Genomic DNA, 18,215 nt, shown 5'->3' with positions numbered 1-18,215 from the left:
CTGTGAGCTGTAAGGGAACAAGAGGATCCTCCTGGGAGGTCTCCAAGGAGACAGCACCCCGCCCTTTCCCTGTGGCCTCTAGAACTGGGATTGAGCACATCTCTGTGGCTTTTCAGACATTCACCGTGTGGCCCACAGAATGTGCACGTGAGAGTCTGCACACAGCTGTGCCTCCCGACATCTGCTTGGAGAGCTCTCAAACTGACAGATGTGTGCGGGCAGCTGCACCAGGCTCTGAGCCTGCATAGGGCCCAAGGGACAAAATGCTTCACTGGAGGCCTGGGGTCCCCAGAGTCGAGTGCTACCTGTCAGATAAATTGCAGGTGTCCCAGGAGCCAGCGCCTCTGTGACACAGTGACCAGGCCCATGGTCTACTCGGACTTAGCACGAACAATGACCCAATTGCCAGGTCTCACGTTGGTCCAAGCTGGGGACTGGCTGTATTCCAGTAACTGCTCCCTACGCAGTGACTCTTATCGGGAAGCCTCTGTAATGACTTGTACTGTACCAACCTACCCAGGTCACTGTGTCCTGGTATTGTCGTTGGTTTGGAAACTGTGACCCATCCTCTAGGGAGGAGGAAAGGGAAACGGTGAGGGACATTGAGACAAGTTCGTATCAAGGTTACCAACCCAACCTTCTCAACTACAGAGGGCTGATTTCAAAGGATTAACCCAAGACCGGAAGACAGCACCTATCCCTGCCTGGATCTGACCTACAAACCACTCAGCATGCTGGGAATGTTTAGGGACAGAGTGGCCAGTGGCTGTAACGTGCTGCAGCCTTATATGATATGAGACCATGGGGCCCAAGGTCACGGAAGGTCAACTCATCCAAGCTGAGCCGATGGCTAAGGTGGCCAGGCACTGGTGGACATGGATTTCCCCCAACCTCAGAGTGCCAGCTCTGGTTAAACCCCAGAGGGCCAAAGAGCTGAGATCTTGTTGATTTCCCAGTTTTCTGAAAGCTTCCTAGTTCTTTGTTTGGCTGGCAAACTAGAGAAGGTTCTAGCACCAATGGCCTGGTTAGTGGAAAGGACACGGTGAGGCAGGTAAGTTAAGGAGCCAGGACTGGCTGGACTCATGCTTAGAAGCTCAAGCTGTGGGAAACAGGGTTCTCAGGTTCTAATCAGGCAGAACAATATCAGCTGTCCCCCGTTCAGTGAGTGTCAATCCTGTGACACCCAGGGGAGCCCGACTTCACAGGTACTGTGCCTACCTACCCTGTGTGCTACAGGGACTTTGCCCTATGCCCAGGTTGAGTATGTACCTCCACAGGCCCTCCAATGAGCACTGGAGAGATGGCTTAACACTTAAGAGCACTTGCTGTTTTTGCAGATGGTCCAAGATCGGTTCCCAGTACCCATGTTGGGTGGCTCACAACGCCCTTTAACTCTACTTCAGGGGATCCAACACCTTCTTCTGGCCTCTGTGGGCACCTGCACTCATATACAGAGACATATAAAAACAAAATACAATAGCATAACAATAAAATATGAAACACAATTAAAAACTTTAAATAAAATAAAAAATATAAAACCATTTAAAAACACATGCATGTGCGTGTGCACACGCACTTGCATGCACCCCCCCCCCACACAAAAAAAAACCCTTTAAGTAAAAAAGAAACCAAGAGCCTGAGGTGGTGGATAGCCTACGGCCTAGGGGTTTCCTGCCCCCCCTCACATCCTCGCTGTTTCGTGTGAAAACTAGTTTCCCCATCTGGACTACATGGTGCCTTCTGCACCGCACTGGGTAGAAGCCAAGTCAGACAGGTTCTGCTAGCTTTCCCTATTACACGCAGGAACCATCCTGGCCCACCTGGGATGGACCCTGTGTAGCCCCTTGGGGTGGGGTGGGGTTAACCTTAGGGGTCTCAACTTTCAATCTTGCTGACTAATTTTTATGGCCTGAGAGCCAAAGAGAGCCTCCAGGAGGACACCTGCTGACCTATGAAAGGTCCCAGCACTGACCCTGCTGCCCCCTGCTGGCCTCCTGACGACTAGCAGTCTTTTCTACCCTGACCCAGCCTGCCTGGCACTCAGAGAGGGGTCATCCCTGAACCAAGTGGAAAGAGCCATCCACAACTGCCTGTCCTACAGAAGCCACAGGCTCTACCGTACCCTTGGGGCAGCTGTTATGTGTGTAAGTAGACAGAGATCCAGAAGTTACCATGTGAGGAACAAAAAAAGCAGCTCTGAGGGGAATCCACATACAGATGACTGCTAAAGTTCAACCCACAGAGGCCTCTGGGGTGCCTTCCAGCAAAAGCCTGAAGCCAGAGATAGGCCACTGGCCCCTCCGCAGTTAGCGTCTACAGTGGGGATGACCAGGCCAGCTTGGGTACTTCTGCACCAAATAAGGATCTTAGCCTGGCCTTGGCTTTGCCCTGGGTATGTGGTTGGTGTGTCCCTCCCCCATCCTAAGTTTCTCCCTTCATCAGCAACAGCGGATGCAAAGGCCAGGACTGTTTGTGGCTTGATCAAGATAGGGAGCTTTGGAGCCAGGAAGAACTGGTCCCTCTGGCAGCTGAGTCTCTTGCAGATGCTCTAGAAGATAGAGGCAGGATGGCCCTCAGGGGAGCTGCCTGGGAGGTAAGATGAGACACAGCAGGAGAGAGTGCCAGCAGAAGCAGAGGGAGTGCAGAAGAGCCCTAGAGGCTGTGTACAGGTAGGGGGTGGGAGGAGAAGGGAGGAGCCTGTCTTCACACCACACGCATCCTCATGTGTGTACACATGTGGGAGCTTCAAATGTTCCCAACGCAAGCCTGAGCGCCCTGCACCGTGGCCTGTCGTCCTTCACAGTGCTTGGGGCTGAGTCTTGACTTCCTTGCCACCTACCCCTGTGAGTGTCAAATTAAATACCGAGTTAGACCGGGATGCTGGGGGGAAAGTCACTCATCAGCTTGCACTTGGGCGACGTGAGCATCGTGGGCCTCAGGACCCAGCTGCTTCTGTGGTGACAGATGATTGACAGAATGCCTTTCTCCTCTTATCCTTTCCTCCCCACCACCTACCAGGTTCTCTGAAGGGAGCAGGAACAAGGAAGACCTTAATCTCTCTCTCTCATACACACACACACACACACACACACACACACACACACACACACACCACAGAGTCAAGACCAGCACAGTACTGTAACATCCCAGGACCTGCTCATATGTCTTCGGTCCCTCAGGCTCTCTGCCCCACAGATGGCGATGACCAAGGGTCCTGTGCACCCAGGGTGCTTACTGACAGCTCAGTCTTGGCTAGAGGGAGGCAGAAGCCAGGCCATGGCCATGAGAGATGCCCAGGCGCTTCCAGTCAGTGCCCTATGGGGCTGAATTCCTGCCAACGTGTCCTGATGGTACAGCCCTCGGTTGGCCCCAGAATCCTTGCTTCCCTCTCTCCCTGCCTGATGTGCCTCCAGCTGTCCCAGAATGACCATCAGGGCAGGAAGACCTCTCAGAAAGGACAGGGAGGGGGCAGGAAGGGGAAGTGGAGTGGGGGCAGAATGACTCTGCTGGCTTCCTGGGGCAGACAACATGAAAGGACCCGTTGTACGGGAGGGAGAAGGCCGAAGTGGTCTGGCTGCCACCCAGTGGGGCAGGCCATGCTGGTACTTCCACCAGGGTGGTCTCTGGGCAGTAGCAGTCCTGCCCAAACAGTGGGAAGAGGGTTAGGCAAGGTGCCTCAGGCTTTGAGGAGGCAATACACGGCAGTAGGTGAACCCCAGGAGGGTCACCCAGCCCCAGGGACACTAGGAATCTTAGCTCCATATGGGCCATAGAACTCAATCTGCACAGTGCACAGAAGCAGATCAGGGAAGATGAGGCTTTGCTAGGGGGTGGGGGCAGAGATGGGATAAGAACCTCACCCCACAAATGGCCGTAGAGTCTGGAGAGTCCTTGCCTCTTCTCTCCTGGGAGAGTATCCTGGGAGTTTCTTGGGCCTGTACAGCTAAGGTGCTGACTATACCCTCCGGTAGTCCTGGAGCGACTGTGAGATCTGGTGGACACCACCAGTCCTTCGTCTCAGGGAGACCACTGCTCCACAGACCCATGGGCTCCATGGTCTAAGACCTGCTTCCTTTTTTTCCTGGGCACTTTGAGCATACCTTCCCAGAGTCTTATGTAGGAAATGCCTGGGCACAGATAGCCCTGGACAGGGAGGGGACAGGAAAGTCTAACTACTGCTCAGATGGCCAGTGTCAACCCGAGTGTACAGAATCTCCATGGATACACGGGACCCACTTCATGTCCTCAGGATCTAGGAGAGTCCCTCAGAGGTCACCAGTTGGGAAGACCCTAACTCTAGTGGCTGCTGCTCTCTGGACCCCCAACCTCCTGGCTCCCCAGCCTCCCGGCTCCCCAGCCCCACCCTCCCAACCCCTTGGCTCCCCAGCCCCTTGGCTAACACACAAAACTTGAGACAGAGCATGAAGACAGGGCCAGCGCCATTGAGCCTGGCACTGGGGCCCTGGCTAGGTCTAACCTAGTTTTCCAGGTGGTCAAAAGTTCCCCTGGGCTCTTGCGCTGGAAACCCCCCAAACTGACCAGCTGGAGCCCCTCAACCAGGAAAGTCCAGGTGTCCTGGTGGGAGATAAAGCAAGCGAGGAGGAGGCAAACGACAGCGCAGGGTGGGTGTCTGAGGAGATGGGAGGCCCCTCACAGGGGTGGGGATGAACAATGTAACACAGAGTTCCCAGGGAACAGTGGTCGCTTGATCCCGATGGACAGTTCCATCCCACAACCTTCGAGGGGGCCATAGGCTGCTATTGCCATCTTGGAGGTGGTCAGGCCCCCAACAGTGACGTCACCGCTCCAGGGGAGCCTGTCCAGGGTCCTCTCTTGTATGGTGGGCCAGTGAGTGAGGCCTGGGGGCCTCGGGAGCAGCTGCAGGGCAGCTGGCAGGAGGCCAAGCCCTGCAGGGCTTCAGAGCCTGGGCCAGCAGGGACAGTGGGGCGGGTCAGGGGTGAGGCTGTGCTAAGTGGCTTATGCAGCTCAGAGGCCGACTGACAGGCGGCTGGATTAACAAAGACGCGCTCTGTTCCCAGGCAGGTCATGTGGAAAGCTCGGCCGTGACCCCTGTCAGTTCTCCTTTTTTTATTTTTTTTTATTTTTTGTAAGAAGAGATGCTTGTTCCTGAGCCCCGGGGTGGGCGAGGGAGGGGTAGCTGTTACTTAGCCAGCTGTAGCCACATCAGCTGCCAGGCACAATGGACACTTCTCGGGTGTGTCACCCAGCCCCAGGAGTCCCCCGCCCCAGGCTGCCAGCCGCCCGTCCACTGCCTATCACAGGCCTGTCCGACGGTCGGCTCTACAGCACAGGCCCCCGAGAGCCAGCTTGGAGGCAGGAATGAACAACAGAGCATTCATCTTCAATAGTGTCTGCAGGGGGCAGCAGGAAGGACAGGCCCTGATGGCAGGAATGCTGCTTCCGGGCAGCTCACAGCAGCCGATGGACCCAGCCGACCACAGCGGCATTCCTTGGCATTCCTTGTTTTTGGGACAGGCTCTCACGAGGTCCAGGAAGCCTAGGATTTGCTGTGTGGCTGAGGATGACTTTGGATTTCCGATCCTCCTGCCTCTACCTCCTCAGGGCTATGATTACAGGCTCACACCACCCTGCGCAGCTAGTGGGGTGCTGGGGATCAAACCGAGAGCTTTGCACATGCCAGGTGAGCACTCTGCCAACTGAGCTCCATCCACGGCCTCCTTTCTACAGTTGCAATACAGTTAGTTAAAGGCTGGGGCGCAGTGTGTGCCTGGCATGTTGAAGGCTCCTGGGCTGCAGTCTCAGCACTAAAAGACGGAAGGAAGGAAGGAAGGAAGGAAGGAAGGAAGGAAGGAAGGAAGGAAGGAAGGAAGGAAGGAAGGAAGGAAGGAAGGAAGGAAGGTGTTAACTTGAATCTGCCCACCTGGCCATCATTCCATCTCTAGGGCCTCACCAATCCATAGGCAGCCAAGATCAGGTCATAAATGCAGCCTCCTGGCCTGTAGTCAAATGCTAATCCCAGGTCAGCTTTGAAGTCCCATGAAGCTGTATCTGTGACCTGTCACCAGACAGAGCCAGGAGCATGAGCTGGGGAAAGTCTAATTGTACCAGAGGCTAGCATTTCCCCTGTGACCATGCAGGCCAGCCGGGAACCTCCTCTGTGGGTCGTGGTTAACAGCCATCTAGGATCTAAGGAGCGGACCTTGACCTGGTGACCCCAAAATGGTTTCTGGTCGAAGTCTTCAGCTTTAGACGGACTGAATGGAAGCAGACAGAATTCAAGGCCGTGAACCGGTCGGACTTGCGCAGGCAGAGCATCAATGAAAACACATAGTCACTTTTTAAAAAATTACATTTATTTATTTAGTCATTCATCCGCTTATTTGTGTGGTGTGTATATGTTTGCATGTACCACTGTGTACAAGAGAAGTTCAGAGGACAACTCAGAGAGCTGGGTCCTGGGGACTGAACTCAGGTCATCAGTCTTAACAGGAAGCACACCCCGTCCAATTAAGCTATCTTGCTAGCCCATAGCTGGTTTTTTTTTTTTTTTTTTTTTTTGGTGTTTTGTTTTTGTTTGCTTTTTGGACACTGTCCTGGATACTGAACCCAGGACTTCATGCATACAGGTGTGTCCTTTATCCCTGAGCTACATCCCTAGCTCTTTTTAAGCGTATTATCGTTATGATTATGATTATTAGAGACAGTCTCAGTAAACGGTCCAAGTTGTCCAGGCAGGCCTTGAACTCACAATCTCCTCGCCTCTGCCTCCAAAGTAACTCTAAAGTAGCCCATGTAAACAGGCTCAGCAAAATACGTTTGCTTTTTGGATGTCCATGGGCGATCCAGCGGGGCTTCCTCTCGAAGACCACTTTGAGGGTCAATATTTGTAACGGTGCCTACTGGCTGTCGCGTGACAAGATCAGACTCGGCAAAGTCTCTGAGCGTATTTGGGAGGAAATCTCTAGATTGAGTTCATCGAGGAGGAACAACTCACTCAGAATGAGGGTGGCACCACAGCACGGGATGTGGTCCCAGACTGGAGAAGGTGAGCTTGGCACCAGTGTTCATCTCTGCTTCCTGGCTGGGTGTCATGTGACCAGCTGCCTCCCGCTCCTGCCACCATGCCTCCCCTGCCCTGATGGACTACACTCTCAAACCGTGAGATAAAACTAACCCTTCCTTCCTTACCTTGCTTTTCTTGGATATTTTGTCAGAGCAAAGAGAAAAGTAATTACTACAGTCTGGATTTGTTTTCTCTTCCTGACTGGGTCCCACCACGCCCAGCCATAGAGGGTTGGGAGGAAGAGTCAACCCTTAATAAATGGGTAAGAACTTCCCCCTTACAGTAGGTTGAGAGAGGATGCCCACAATTCCTGGGAGGCCTCCTGGCCTCATGGGTGATTCCAGTCAGACCAACATTCAGGGACCTCAGAAAGCAACAAGCTGCAGGTGCATGCCACCATGCCACCAGCTCCTCCTCCCCTACACACTCCACAGCCTTTGCCTGGAAGGTGCCAGCTCCTCCTGACACCTCAGTTTCCTTAACTGTAAAATGGGAGCAACCTGAATGTGCACACAGTGGGTGCTATGGAGGGCCAAGGAATGAGTGCAGACATCAATCACTGGTACACAGCAGGGTCTGGTCAAGTAACAGCCACCTCATGCGTCTTGCCTATGTGCTTGGGTAACTGAAACCACAGGGTCAGTGCAGAGGAGCGCACTCCTGCGCCCTCTGGTGGCAGGGAGTGCTTCGTGCAGGAGACAGGAAGGAGCAGCACCTCCGCTGACCACCGGAGGGCAGCCACGCCCAGCCAGCTCCATGGTAGAACAGATGGGTGTGACTCAGCAGAGAACCCCAAAGATGGGCCCACTTCCCGACCTCTACATGACTGGAACTGGGGCTGGAGATGCAGATGGTCCAACAGTGCGACAGCCAAGAGCAATGCCACAGGCCACGGGGAAGACCCCGGGTTACTTGGCTACCTCTTCTGATTGCCAGGAACATTCTAGGCCCGGGCCCAGACAGATGGTGGGCACCATGTCCTTCTCCTTCCTCTGATAGGGCCACACAGCACTTCCTACTGCAGGACAAGGGGAAGCTGTCACTACTGCCCATATTCCCTGCATCACTGGCCAGCTGGAACACAGTGGGAACCTTGGGACCCAGGAGACACAGGGCCAGGGCTCTAGGGCCACTTCCTGGACCACAATGTCAGCAAGGATATGCGGTTTTTGTTCGAGGCACATGTACATGTATTTGTGCACATACAGAGATGGAGACCAGAGGCTGCTCCCTGCGAACCTCCCTCGGGAGCCGTCTACCTTAGGTTTTGAGACAAGGTCCCTCTCAGTGGCCTGGAACTTGGTAAGCAGATTTGCCTGGGTGGCCACTGAGCCCCAGGGATCTATCCTCCTGTCTACCTCATTACTGCCAGGATTACACACACAGAGCACACATACACACACAGTGCACACACACACGCTCACACACACACGGTGCACACACAGAGCACACACAAGCGCACACACACAGAGCACACACACACAGCACACACATCCAGCTGGATGTTTTCGTGGCAAGCATTGCAGTCACAATGCTATCCCTTCAAAGGGCCCTGTGCTGACCTCAAACTTGTGATCCTCCTGCTGTAGCCTCCCACGTTCTGGGATTACAGGCCTGCACCATCACCATGCCTGGCTAAAAAATATGAACACGTTCACTACAGGAACCACTGCAGATGTGGAGCTATTTGTTAAAGCAGCTAATGCCGCCTGCCTGCCTACTACAGAAAGCCAAGTACGGACCTTGGGGAGCTCACACATTCCTGTGTTAAGAGGAGTCCCCACCCCTATGAGAAATGCAAAATCCTGGGCCCCTCCCAGTAATTCCAGTAGGAAGCCCGAGCCCTGCAGCCTTGTGGCCACCTGACTCAGCCCTGGAGAAGATGCATAGATGCCCTGAAAGCTATTGGCCTCAGTAAATCCCCACAGACAGATCCATGAGGGGCCTCACTTAGGCAATGACGACCCATTGAATTCTGATAAGGTTGTCCCTGAACAGGTGGGATAAATCCTGGCTGGTCTCTGTCAGAACGTGGCTGAGTCATTCCGGATTAAATTAATAATGATTAATTGGGGCTCCTGAAAGCTGAACCGCTGGGGAGAAGATTAGAGCGCGCGTTCAGGCAGTCTCTCCCTCCCTCCTCCTTTAGCTCTCCCCCGCCCTGCTTCTCTTTTACCTTTTCTTTCCCTTCCCAGAGCCCCCACCCCACCCCAAACACATGACATTCAGATAGGAAACAGAAAGAGCACAATCTGCCTGGGGCTGAGCATGTACGTGGGCAGGCAGACACCCCAGAACATGCCCTGCTCTAGAGGGCTCTCCTCTAAAGAACTGGTCAGGACAGATGCCTGGGCCCCCCAGCTGGACACAGAGCATGAGGTCCGCACAGTGTCCTGGTATGTTTGGCCTCCCAGGCTAGGTGGAAAGGCAGGCAGGACATGGTCCTGTGTCCCGAGTCTTCGGTTCATGCAACAGGGCATGAAAGCCAGGGCCTGGGTCACGGGCTAGAAGGGTGATCTCACTCCATGGCCCTGACCAAGCTAGGGACCCTGGGGAGACAGTCCAGCTGCCAGGGTAGGTCACCACACAAATGACAGTAACAGAGATGCAGAGGGGAATATCAATCAGACATCACCGTCCCCACAGGAGTAAACAGGACAGTAGAGAAGCTGGGCTTGCCCCAGCACTGTCCCCTCCATACCTCCCCCCAGGACAGACTGTCTTCTAAGCCATCATCACCTTTTCATCTGGGTGGATGCTCCTCCCACTGGGGACAAAAGTGCCTGCATCCGTGGATGTCAAGGGTCTATACCTTCCAGGAACTGTGGGTATCGGGGGCCTGGCCTCCAGGGACTACCCATTCTGAGGGCTTCTTCATCTGTCCCCAGGAATTTGCTGAAGCCCTCTGGGCAGAGCACAGGCTGCTTCAGCCAGCTGCTCGGGTTATGAGCAAACACTCCCTGTGGAGGGTATCACTTTGCTGGACCCAAATGGCTTGTAAAACTAAGCTTGCGCTAGACCTGGGAGGTTTAACCATGAACATTCCTACAACAGGCTTGGCAGCCGCTCTGTACCCAAATGCCACAAGGAGAGGAGAAGGCACCTAGCCAGGCCCTGGGGCACCAGGAAGGGTTTGGGCCACCTCAGAGCTCCTAGCTAGAACCAAGATGGAAGGGAGGCAGCACCCTGGCCCCACTGTTTCCACACCGCGTTCAAGACACAGGCTTACAGACATGTCAGAGCTGGCTTCCTGCTGTAACTGGCGGTGTCTTCCTCCCCTTCACCTTGCCACATCCTAAATTCTGGGAGGCCTTGCCCAAGTGCCTGGGCGAAGCCCAGCTTGGCCACACACTATGAGGGGGCCACAGCCAAGACGCTGAACTGTGTAAAATCTCAGTCATGTCACACACAGTATGGTGGGGGCCGGTGTCAACACAAGAGGAAAGGTGGAAACGCTTGGTCTACAGCCCAGCGCAGAAAACACAACTTGTGAGATGGCCAGCCAGATTTGTCTGTACCACTCGGCCAAGAAAAAGGCAAAACACTGACCCTATACAACACAGATGAACCCAGAACACACGATGCTTCATGAAAGAAATCAGATACAAAAGGTCAGAGGTGGGCGATTCTGTTGATAGGAAAATTCCATAAGAGGCCAAAGGTCAAAACAAGAAGTCAACCTGAAGAGGATGGGGTGGCACAGGCCTGTAGTTACAGCACCTGAGAGGCTCAGAAGAACCCTGAATCCGAACATTATGAGCCCTCCCAGGGTTGCACAGGGGGCTGGGCTCAATGGGTAGAATGCTCGCGTAGCACAGGTGAAGCCCTAGGGTTCCATCTCTAGCACTGTATAACCGGGGTATGGTGGCACACACCTGTCACGGCACCACTCAGGAGGCAGAGGCAAGAGGATCAGGAGTTCAAGGTCATCTTTAACTATATAGTAAATTTGGGACCGGCCTGGGCTACCTGAGATGCTGTCTCAAAAAAATAAACAGCTTTTTAAAAGTTAAGTGTGGTGGTTTGAATGAAAAGGGCCCCCAGCCCCCATAGGCACATTAGGGAGTGGCACTGTTAGGAGGTGTGGCCTTGCTGGAATGGGTGTGGCTTTGTGGGAGGAAGTGTGTCACCGGTGGTGGGCTTTGAGGTTTCAGATGCTCAAGCCGGGCCCAGTGTCTCTCTCTTCTTGCTAACTGCCAATCACCGATATGTAGAACTCTCAGCTACCTGTCCAGCCCCATGTCTGCCTGCGTGCCATGAAGTTGTCACGCCAAGATGATAATGGACTGAACCTCTGAAGCACAAGTCAGCCCCCAATGAAATGCTTTCTTTTATAAAAGTTGCTGTGGTCACGGTGTCTTCACGGGATGAGGACACTGACTCACACAGTGTGTTTGCTTCACAGGAGTGGTAGGGGACAGGGCAACTCTGAGAGGGGACAGGGCAATGCTGACAGGAGACAGGGCGACGCTGAGAAGGAACAGGGCAATGTTTGAGAATGAGACAGAGGCGTGGGTTGCCCTCAGCAAATGTATTTCTGTTCCCATGTTGCACAGAGCCAAAATGTAAGTCTTAACGCTATATATCTCCACACAGTGAGCATATGTCAACTTAAGTACAGTGTTTAAACTTTAACTTCTGCAGGGCAGAGTGGGCCACGCCACCTTACAGGCTCCACTTGAAATCTAAAATCAAAGGCGATTTGCAGGTGTCCAGAGCCAGGCGACTACAGACTTGGTCCCCACTGAATGACATTCACCTGGCTTCCTTCCCTCTCTGAAGGCAGAGGTGGGTGTGCAGCCAGCTGGCTTTCTCTTGGCTACCCACAGGGATGAGAAGGCATCCCAGGACAAGCTTCACCCAGGCCCTGGACTGCCCCCTCCCCCGTGTTTGGGATGCAGGGAAAACACAGCTACTGTGCAACCCAAGTGTCAAGAATGCAGAGTCCCAGGCCTGGTCAGACCTGCGATTCTAACATGATCTGGAGACATACTGTCTTAGTTAGGGTTTTTGTTTTGTTTTGTTTTTACTTTTGTGTTTTAGAGACAGGGTTTCTCTGTGAATCAGTCTTGGCTGTTCTGAAACTCACTCTGTAGAGCAGGCTGACCCCGAACTCATAGAGCTCCGTTTGCCTCTGCCTCCTGAGTGCTGGGATTAAAGGTGTGCACCACCACTGCGCACAGCTAGTTTGGGGTTCTAGTACTATGATAAACACCACGACCACAAGCAGCTTCTGCAGGAAGGGTTTCTTCTGTTTACACTTCCAGGTGAAGTCAGGGCAGGAACCTGGAAGCAGGAGCTGATGCAGAGGCCATGGAGGGGAGCTGCTCACTGGCTTGGTCCCCATGGCAAGCTCAGCCTGCTTTCTTATAGAACCCAGGACCACCAGCCCAGGGATGGCACCACTCATAATAGACGAGGCCATCCAACATCAGCCGGTAATTAAAAAAAAAAAAAAAACGCCCTGCAGATTTGCCCGCAGCCTGATCTTATGGAGACATTTTCTCAGTTGAGGTTCCCTCCTCTCCAATGACTACAGTGCTTGTGTTAAGTTGACATAAAAACCAGCCAGTATACACATGTCATGTTCCACTGGAGCAGATGAAGGAAGTTGATCTTGGCTCCTCCCTGACCCACCACCCTCCTTTTCTGACGACCTACGATGACAGAGGGAAGACAAACCCATGAGGAGGTGCACACAGCCCAGCCGTGTCAGGCATCATTGGGAACCATTAGTGCCAAAGAGCCCCGCAACATTTAGATAGATGTTTCAGAGAACTGCAAATGCCTCACCCCATGCCGCTCCATCCCCAGCTTAGCACAATCCTCCCTATCTCCAGGGTCTCTGGCTCCTCCAAAGGTTACCCTGCAGAGCATGGTGGCCTCTGGCCCTGGGTATCCAGCGTTTGTCTGTTAATATGCCTGCAACTTCAGCGCCCCCTAGTGGGAATACTGGACACTACAGGTTCACATCCCTCCAGTAGACATGGAGGTGGGATCCCCATCACCACGCTGTGCTGGCCAGCGACCTCCTGAGCCCCCCCCCCGCCCCCCCCCCCCCCCCCCCCCCCCCCCCCCCCCCCCCCCCCCCCCCCCCCCCCNCCCCCCCCCCCCCCCCCCCCCCCGCCTCATGACAGTCAAAATCCATGTCTGGGAAGCACTAGTTAGATGAGAGAAGAGTGTCCAGACATAGGCAGGCAGCATGGGCACTGAGTGTGTGTACACCATTAGACATCCAGGGGCAGGGGCACCTGCTGTCCTCCAGTTGTGAGACCCCAGGTAAGCCTTGGGCCTCAGTTTTCCCTAACTGTCAAGCGGAGAAATGACAACCCCTTCTTGTCAGGACCTCCAGAAGCAATTCCAGGAGCAGGGCTGAGTCAGGCTGGGATGTGGCCCCAGGGTGCAGCCAGCTCCCCACAATGCCTGCTGGAGTGGACAGCTCTTCCTTCAACCCAGGGGCAGAACACACAGGACAGGACAGGACAGGGAAGTCTGGATACCAGGGAGGGATGGAGCAGAGCTCCTAAAAGACAAGAATTCAAAACTGTTGCTCACTTGCTTCAGGAAGGTAAAACAGTGCTGTCAAGGCAGCAAGCCCAGAGGCTCTCTTCTGAGGTGACCGCTGGCCAGGTCAGGAACTTCAAGGAGAGGAAGAAGAGAGGCAGCCTGGCTTCCTGACTCTGTTCCTCTATCCCAGAGCCAGGCCAACTTCAGGCTTCCAAGTGAGCAAGTGACACACTCACTTTGCCTCAGTTCCCACATCTGTGCACAGGGTGATGCCAAAGACACCTCCACCCCACCCCATCCCACCCCACACAGGCAACTGGCAGGGTTCCAGTCTGTTACTGTTGAAATCATGGGACCAGCAGAATAGCTCAGTGGGTAAAGGTGCATGTTACCAAACCTGATGACCTGAGTTCCAGTCCTGGAATCCACGGGGTAGAAGGACAGACTCCTGCAAGCTGTCCTTTGACTTCTAAACAAGCACCATAGTATGTTTGAAACACACATACACATACTATATACCACACATATACTATACACCACACGTACACACACACACTACATACCATACACACATACACACATACTACATACCACACACTACATACCTAACACACACCACACACACACCATACATATATACTGCATACCACACACACAAACACACACACTACATACCTAACACACACTACACACCACACATATATACTACATACCACACACACAAACACACACTACATACCTAACACACACATACTACATACCTAACACACACTACACACCACACACACATATACACATATACACAAACACACTACACCCCCCCCACACACACTCACACAAATACTAAAACATTTTCAAAGAAACAAGAAGAGAAACCACTGCACGGCCCTCCCTCAGATCTGGGCAGCTGAAGAGCCCGCGGTTTCTGGTCCCTTCACTGGGGTCACACTTTGTGTTGCCCACTGTGTGAGCTGGTGATGCTGCGGGGCGGAGAAGATGCCACAGTATAAGGAAACAGGAAGCAACCAGACTGTAGAGGCACATGCCTTTAACCCTAGCAGAGGCCGGCGAATCTCTGAGTTCGAGGCCGGTCTGGTCTACAGAGCTGTTTCCAGGACAGCTAGGGTTACACAGAGAAACCCTGCCCACAGGAAGTAACCCAGAAACTTCAGGATGGTGTGTGCAAGGCCACATCCCATCTTCCTTGCATCTGTCTCGGTGCCATTATGGCTTTGTGCATGGCTGGCTGTTCTCATGGGTTACTACGGAGAGGCATGAAGAAGAAGAGCTCGCCCTAGCCCCAGGATACATGACCTGCTGTACCGTGTGCAGCCTGGATCTCAGCCGACAGCCTTGTGTAGTGTGACACACGCAGCTGCACGTGGCAGTCCTGGCACAAACGAGTGGCAGAGCTGATGGCACACCCCTTGTTCTCTGCAGGCCACACACCTCAGTGGCAGCAAAGAGACTCGCTTGTGCGGCAGCTACAGACCAGGGCCAGGTGAAGGTGGTGCTGGACACTGAGGAGGGACAGTCACCCTGCTGGGTCCCGGAGTCCTCAGCTATACCAGGAAGGAAAGGTCCAATGCCATCCACAGAGGTCTATACTCAAGCCGCTCTCCTTGGTCACAACAGGCCAAGCCACTACTCTGGTGGAGGCCTGACACCCCTCACAGGGAACGCACCCTGGCTTGAACTGTTCCTCATTGCCCACAGCACTCTCTACCCAGGAGCAAGACACCAACCAGCCTTCCCCTCAGCCCACCCTGAGAGACGGTCTCTCCTACATTCCACACTAGGTGTTTGGGTCCCGTTTCCTTCAGAGACTCAAGCCTAAGCCTCTTCCCCCTTCCATGAATGATCTGGGGCCAGACAGTCCAGAACAAAGGCAAGGCCTACCTTCCCCTGCCATTTGCCAGGCTTTAGGGGGTGCTGGTCAGGCCGGAAGGGCCACCTCCTGCACACCCACCCACCTGTTTGTCTGTCTGTCCATCCTGAGGATTCTACCAAGCTCTAAGTTTCTTTCTTTTCTTTTTCTTTTTCTTTTTTTTCTTTTTTTTTTTTTTTTTTTTTTTTTTTTTTTTTTTTTTTGTTTTTTTTTTTTTTTTTTTTTTTTTTTTTTTTTTTTTGGTTTTTCGAGACAGGGTTTCTCTGTGGTTTTGGAGCCTGTCCTGGAACTAGCTCTTGTAAACCAGGCTGGTCTCGAACTCACAGAGATCCGCCTGCCTCTGCCTCCCGAGTGCTGGGATTAAAGGTGTGTGCCACCACCGCCCGGCTCAAGCTCTAAGTTTCTGAAACAAATGCAGGGCAGGGCCTATTTCCACAGACAGGGCCTGGTGGTACTTAGGTCTTGGTCACCTTCATTTCTTCCTTCCACAAGCATTTACTGAATGTCTGTCATATACAACCATTACTCTAGGCCAACCCAGGGCCCACAGGGCTTGTGGGGCTCAGCAGGGGTCAGAAGGGCAGACCAGGTCCTCAGGTGACACAGAGCAGGTCAGCCACACACACTAAGGAGTGTAGTGGGCCCCAAGATGGGGATCTCAGGGTGAGCAAGTAAGGGAATGAGTGACATTTGGTAGAGGGCCTGACAGGCATAAAGGCCCTGAGGTAGCGACTGTCTGTCCACAAGCAGCAACACAAGCAGCTGGGATAAAAGGTGAGCATGGGGAGGTGAGACCTGAGGTGGGAAGCGGGGGCAGGCTGGTCCCAAATGGGCTGTGGTCACTGGAAGGACCTGAGTGTCATTTAGCTTCTAGGACTTTCAGGAAGACCCACAGCGCCATACACAGGCGCTGCAGGCCAGGCAGCAGAGGCCCAGCAACTCAGGCCACCCGAGAGACCAGGCCACCGAGTCCCGCCAAGCGTGTCTTGCACAATTTCCAAGAGCCAAATCTGACACCGCCATCTGCCTCAGACAGACCCCAGTGCTCAGCCTCCAGCTGGTCCCTCGCACAAGCCAGCTTTCCGTGCCGCCACGGAACACGCATCTGCCTCCGCCAGCTAATCCCCATCCCAAGACCCAGGGAAGACAAAGTGAGGCCAGAGGAGCAAGCATGCAGGCAGGGGACGCCCTTGGGCTTTCTGTGGTGGTACCAACGCAGAGGACTTAGAGCGACCTCTGTGCCCTGGGAGGTCATCAGGCAGTCATTCATCCCTCCTCAGCAGCCAGCCCTCTGCAGAGGGTCTCAAATGTGCCTCTCCAACTGACAATACAAACTCACCTGGCTTACACCTCCCGTGACATCAGAACAGATGCTCAAACAGTCCAAATCCTTCATCTTTCAAGAAAAAAAAAATCAATGCAGCCCAAGGGTTCGACCGCTAACCTAATCAATAAGTGGGCCACTGTGCCCAAGAAGCGCTCGCGCTCGCAAGCTGAGCTGCTGACAACCATGGCTGCAAGTGTCACATCTGAACCCATCAGCAGGTTCCGGCTTCTGAGGCTAGCGCCTTAACAAAGATCCTGGAAGACTATCTCCCATGAACAGACTGCCTCTGGGCACACCTTCTAGCCACTAGGTCCCCAACTCAGTGAAGTCAGCACCAGCTGTGACTTCTGGGACACAGTGACCCCACTGAACCCGCAGATGTGGATGCTTCCCTTTTATTTCCTGGAGTCAACTATTGTGCTGCTTCAAATAAATATCCCCATCTCCAGTGAGTCACCTGGCAGGGGCACAGCAGGCTGCTGACAACCCATAGACCAACTGTCCTGAACGCAGGAGGAGGGGAACAGAAAGAGGCTCCCCATGGCCCTGAAAGCAGGCCATGGCTGACATTGACTCTGCCTCCTGAAGCCCACTGACCTCCTGGTCTGGTGAGAGAGGTTCACACATTTGCCTGGGGTATGCACTCAGGAGGGAGCAGCTGCAGACAGGCGAGGCTTCATCGGGGGGTCTGCAGGACAGACTGGGGCCCTCATGTATCCCACCCTGGCGCCCACTAGCAACTCACATTGTCCCTGCTGCAGCTGCCCACTCAGAGGCGGGCCAAGGCCTGTGTGGGTCCTCATGACAAAGTTGGGAGCCAGAGGTGTTTTGTGGCGACCTTCCTGGCCTCACTGCACATAAGACCAGAGCAAGTCTCGGCGTTCCCTCAAGCTGGGATGCTGCTGTAATTGCCGGTGCACTTCCAAGTGTACTGATAGGTTGATCACACCCACTCTGGTGGTTTGAATAGGAATGGCCCCCATAGCCTCATGTGTTTGAATGCTTGGCCTATAGGCAGTGGCACTACTAGGAGATGTGGCCTTACTGGAGTAGGTATGGCCTTGTTAGAGGAAGTGTGTTACTGTGGAGGCGGGCTTTGGGGTCTCATGTGCTCAAGCTAGACCTAGTGTATCAGTATCCTGCTGCTGCCTACAGATCAAGATGTAGAACTTGTCATGATGACAACGAACTAAACCTCTGAACCGTAAGCCAGCCCCAGTTGAATATTTTCCATTATAGAGTTGCTGCAGTAATGGTGTCTCTTCACAGTAATAGGAACTCTAACTAAGACACCCACCAAATCAGAACCTGGTCCTCCAACGACAACACTATGACTTCCACTTCACGAAGTAGCTGTCTACAGCACAGTCCCACAGAGGTAATGCCACATCACCTCAGAACCTCACACTGGAGACCCATGGAGCCCTCTGTTCTACCTTAGTGATAGC

At 53.6% G+C, this 18,215-nt stretch overlaps 1 protein-coding gene across 2 annotated transcripts in view; it reads right to left on the bottom strand.

The window, feature by feature from the left end:
* Positions 1 to 18,215, bottom strand: part of Gse1 (Gse1 coiled-coil protein) — a 336,446-nt gene that overhangs the window by 240,824 nt on the left and 77,407 nt on the right. The window lies entirely within an intron of this gene.

The sequence above is a fragment of the Alexandromys fortis genome, unplaced genomic scaffold (assembly GCF_014885135.2).
Source record: "Alexandromys fortis isolate MF-2015 unplaced genomic scaffold, M_Fortis_MF-2015_v1.1 scaffold_165, whole genome shotgun sequence".
Lineage (NCBI taxonomy): Eukaryota > Metazoa > Chordata > Mammalia > Rodentia > Cricetidae > Alexandromys > Alexandromys fortis.
The sequence above is the reverse complement of the archived record's forward strand: the minus strand, read 5'-3'. Positions and strand labels throughout refer to the sequence as shown.